Source organism: Aegilops tauschii, chromosome 4 (assembly GCF_002575655.3).
Source record: "Aegilops tauschii subsp. strangulata cultivar AL8/78 chromosome 4, Aet v6.0, whole genome shotgun sequence".
Lineage (NCBI taxonomy): Eukaryota > Viridiplantae > Streptophyta > Magnoliopsida > Poales > Poaceae > Aegilops > Aegilops tauschii.
In genome coordinates, this window is record NC_053038.3 from 415,966,073 (window position 1) to 415,971,279 (window position 5,207).

The following is a 5,207-nucleotide window of genomic DNA, read 5'->3' on the forward strand; positions in this document are numbered from 1 at the left end:
CGTCGTGTCTCGGCCGGAAAGATTGATAAACTAGGTTTTTTAATTCCTGTAAATCCAAAACATGACTGAAAATCATGAAACTTGGCATGGTGTCATGATATGGCACCAACATGCTGTGGTAATTTTTTTGGCCGAATTGGGACAAGCTTTGGTGCAAGCTTCTTGCAAACCGGAGCTTCCCTCAAGAAGGCTCGTGGTTTCGAGAGGGAACGTGTCACCTCCGTGTGTGAAATGAGATACGTATACTGCCTTCTCCCGCCTTAATATTTTTACACAGGAAGATTAGCCAAATAGAAGTATCGTGCTAGATTTTGGAATTATTCCGGGTTCGTTTGGCCTTTTTTATACATTAATTGAGTTTCTACGCATTTAATGTGCATAATTCTAATTTGAACTACAAGCACATGCTCCAGTGCACCAAAGTTGGTTGAAAAATCACATGTGTGTCCTTGGGTGAATTTATAGATCCCATGCAAGAAATGGGAATGAAATTCAAACATCTGGGTGTCGTGGCTCGGCCGGAAAGATTGAGAAACTTGGTTATTAATTCATGTAAGTCCAAAACCCGCGTGAAAATCATGAAACTTGGCATGGTGTCATGACATGGCACCAAGATGCTGCGGTAATTTTTTTGGCCGAATTGGGACAAGCTTTGGTGTAAGCTTCTTGCAAACCGACTTCCCTCAAGAATGCTCGTGGTTCCGAGAGGGAACGTGTCACCTCCGTGTGCGAAACGAGATACGTATACTGCCTTCTCCTGCCTTAATTTTTTTACACAGGCATACTAGACCAAATAGAAGTATCATGCTAAATTTTGGAATTATTCCGGGTTCGTTTGGCCTTTTTATACATTAATTGAGTTTCTGCGCTTTTAATATGAATAATTCAAATTTTAACTGCAAGCACATGATCCAGTGCACCAAAGTTGGTTGAAAAATCACATGTGTGTCCTTGGGTGAATTTATAGGTCCCATGCAAGAAATGGGAATGAAGTTCAAACATCCGGGCGTCGTGGCTCAGCCAGAAAGATTGAGAAACTTGGTTTTTTAATTCCTGTAAATCCAAAACACCCCTGAAAATCATGAAACTTGGCATGGTGTCATGACATGGCACCAACATGTTGCGGTAAATTTTTTGGCCGAATTGGGACAAGCTTTGGTGTAAGCTTCTTGCAAACCAGAGCTTCCCTTAAGAAGGCTCGTGGTTCCGAGAGGGAACATGTCACCTCCGTGTGCGAAATGATATACGTACACTGCCTTCTCCCGCCTAAATTTTTTTACACGGGAATATTAGACCAAATAGTAGTATCATGCTAAATTTTGGAATTATTACGGGTTTGTTTGGCCTTTATTATAAGTTAATTGAGTTTCTGCGCATTTAATGTGCATACTTCAAATTTGAACTACAAGCACAGGCTCCAGTGCACCAAAGTTGTTTGAAAAAGCACATGTGTGTCCTTGGGTGAATTTCTAGGTCCCATGCAAGAGATGGGAGTGAAATTCAAACATCTGGGCGTCGTGGTTCGGCCGGAAAGATTGAGAAACTTGGATTTTTAATTCCTGTAAATCCAAAACACGCCTGAAAATCATGAAACTTGGCATGGTGTCATGACCTGGCAGCAACATGCTGCGCTAATTTTTTTGGCCGAATTGGGACAAGCTGTGGTGTAAGCTTCTTGCAAACCAGAGCTTCCCTTAAGAAAGCTCATGGTTCCGAGAGGGAACGTGTCACCTCCGTGTGCGAAACGACATACGTCCACTGCCTTCTCCCGCCTTAATTTTTTTACACAGGCAGATTAGAGAAAATAGAAATATCATGCTAAATTTTGGAAATATTCCGGGTTGGTTTGGCCTTTTTTTATACATTAATTGAGTTTCTGCGCATTTAATGTGCATAATTCAAATTTGAACTACAAGCGCAGGCTCTAGTGCACCAAAGTTGTTTGAAAAATCTCATGTGTGTCCTTCGGTGAATTTCTAGGTCCTATGCAAGAGATGGGAAAGAAATTCAAACATCTCGGCGTCATGGCTCGGCCAGAATGATTGATAAACTTGGTTTTTTAATTCTTGTAAATCCAAAACACGTCTGAAAATCATGAAACTTGGCATGGTGTCATGACATGGTACCAGCATGATGTGGTGATTTTTCTGTCCGATTTGTGAAGGCGCACACATTAACAATCAACGAAGTCATTTTGGAACAAGTGCTGTCACGTTACAAATCGGAAACACAAGTATTGAAACCGTGGGCATTCTACTTACCAATTACGTGCCGCCACGCGTCCCCTTTTTTTATTGGCTAGGAGGTACCATGCGGGGTAGCTATTTGAGTACGGGAGGCGTGCGATCAGACCCCTGCGCGTGCTCATCGGGAGGAGAGCCCTTTGATGCTACTTGTCGCGCACCTCCTCCCAACATCTCCATTAATGGCGCCCGAGCACCTATTCTACGGCATGGCTATATGTCTCACTAGACTGAGATTTAAGAGAGAAAAATGAAAATCTGAAAAGAAAGTTTTGCACGGATCTTGATGTAAGATCCGACAGACCTATATAGCATCGACTGTGACTTATAGCATGCATGATGAATATAAGGACGATGATAGTGGATAATAATTGTCTTACATATTTAGGAACATAATTAAAAAAAGCCACATGCGGCAACGCCCAAAATACACAAGGGCAAAAGAAGAAGAAAGACAATGAGCTGGCTCGCTGATCTCTACTTTCTTGATGCGTTGCTGTAGGCCGCAGGAACTAGTCTCCATGGTGAGCGGCAATGAGCTCTTTCTTGTCCTCAAGATGCTGCTTGAGAGCATCCACGGATTCCTCCACCAGCCTTCTGCGCTCGATGCGTAGCATGGCATTCTCTTCCATAAGTTTCTCGATGATGACGCCGGTCCTCTTCAACAAGGCAGTGGTCTGCTCCTGCTGCTCCGCACTTCCGATGATCTTCGCCCTCAGCAGGTCGCGCTCGGCTGGAGCTTCACATTGCTCTCACTTAGTTGCCAGATGAGGCCGGTAGACTGTTCAAACGAGGCTTTCAGGTCATCCTGCAACCTCGCCTAGCTGGAGACCTGATCCATCTGCGGGACGAGGGCACGCATGCGCCTGTAAGAGTCCTCGCCTGCCCATGAGACATTTTCCCAGGCCGCCGCGGCGCGGAAGGACATCCCTGCTGCATTCGCGGCGCGGCGGGATATCTCTTCTACTTCAGCGGCGTGGACGGACCAGTCTACTACATCGACGGCGCGGCGGGACCTCTGTGCTACTTCGGCGGCACGGCGGGACCTCACTGTTGCTACGGCCGCCCAGCGGGACATGTTGGCTGCTTTCGCGACGAGGCGGGACATCTCTCGTGCTTCCGCTTCCAGGCTCGCCTCTGCCTGGTGGCAATCTCTCGACCCAGAACTCACGCTGGCCATGGCAGGCGCAAGGGAACGATGTGAATGACTTGTTTGTTTTTTTGGATGAGGAGTTGAGGAGGAATGTGTAGTCATCTTGGAGTAGTAGTATTTATAACCGAGTAGTAATACGCTCCTAAGTGGGAAAAATTTTAGGTTTTGATCGGTGTGAACAGGTTTGCAATTTGGAATGTGACGAGACGCATGCTCAAATTTACTGATGGTTATAATTGTGGCACTATTCCCGGAAGGCGTAACGTGGGCACATACGCCTTCTCATCCGTATACGTGGCGTTTGGACCATAGGGTGCACCACAATAGGCAATGCTAGCACATGTCTTGTTCCAACAACCGTGCGCGCTCTTTATTACCATCGCGCACACTTCTTTTAATTACAATGTGTGTGCCCGTCTAGCGCACACACGTTGCTCTATCTAACTATTTCAGTTTGTTGTGGCTAATCGCAAACAGTTCATCCATGTGAAGTGTATGCCATAAATCGCAGACACTTTGATCTGGCTGACCCGTTTCTGTTCTGTTGCCTAATCACAAACAGTTAATCCTTCTGAAGCGTATGCCCTCAATCACACACACCTTTTCTGGCTGACCATTTCTTTTGTGTTGCCTAATCACAAACACTTCATTCGAGTGAATTGTATGCTATATATCGCACACGCCTTCATTAGGCTGCCCGTTTCTTTTGTTCCGCCTCATCGCAAAAAGTTCATTGGACTGAACCATATGACACGCAACTAAAATCTGAACCGTGTTTGTTGGCTCCGCCATCGCAAACGTTTTGCACCTTTTTTACGGTTCTTTTACACCACCGTTTGCATTTATTGCATCGCACACAGTTTCGTCGAAGGGTCTCTGATCGTAGTGTCGCGTTAGCAGCATCCTGCAGTAGTGTTTCATGATCATACTAGTGGGTATTTTTTTGCATTATTGAATCTGGCTTGTATATTCTTATGACAAGCTTCCTCACATGCTCGATGTCTTCATGAGAAAGCAAGTTGGATGCACACTCACTTAGTTGCACTAGGAGAGCTGATGTGTCTCTGACGTATCAATAATTTTTGATTGTTTCGCTATCGTATTATCATTGTGACATAATTTGTCCATCATTTCACATCACTATATATTATTTTTCAAGACTAACCTATTAGTTCAATGCATAGTGTCATATGTTGTTTTCTTCTTGTTTTGGTTACAAAATATATATAGCTACCACTACTGCAGGATGGTCCAAACGCGACACTACAATCAGAGACCCTTCGACGAAACTGTGTGCAATGCCATAATCGCAAAAGGTGGTGTAAAAAAACGTCAAAAAAGGTGCAAAACGTTTGCGATGACAGATGCATCAAACACGGTTCAGAATTTAGTTGCGTGTGCGATGCAGGGCATATGGTTCAACTCTATTAACTGTTTAGGATGAGGTGGAACAAATCAAATGGGTAGCTGCTACGTCTTGAGCATGCGTTGGTTTTCCCTTGAAGAGGAAAGGGTGATGCAGCAAAGTAGCGTAAGTATTTCCCTCAGTTTTTGAGAACCAAGGTATCAATCCAGTAGGAGACTACACGCAAATCGCCTAGTACCTGCACAAACAATCAAGAACCTTGCAACCAACGCGATAAAAAGGTTGTCAATCCCTTCACGGCCACTTGCAAAAGTGAGATCTGATAAAGATAATAAGATAAATATTTTTTGTATTTTTTTTGTATAGATTGAAAAGTAAAGATTGCCAAATAAATGGTGACAGAAATGGCTAGTTGACGGAAAACTAATATGATGTAAAATAGACC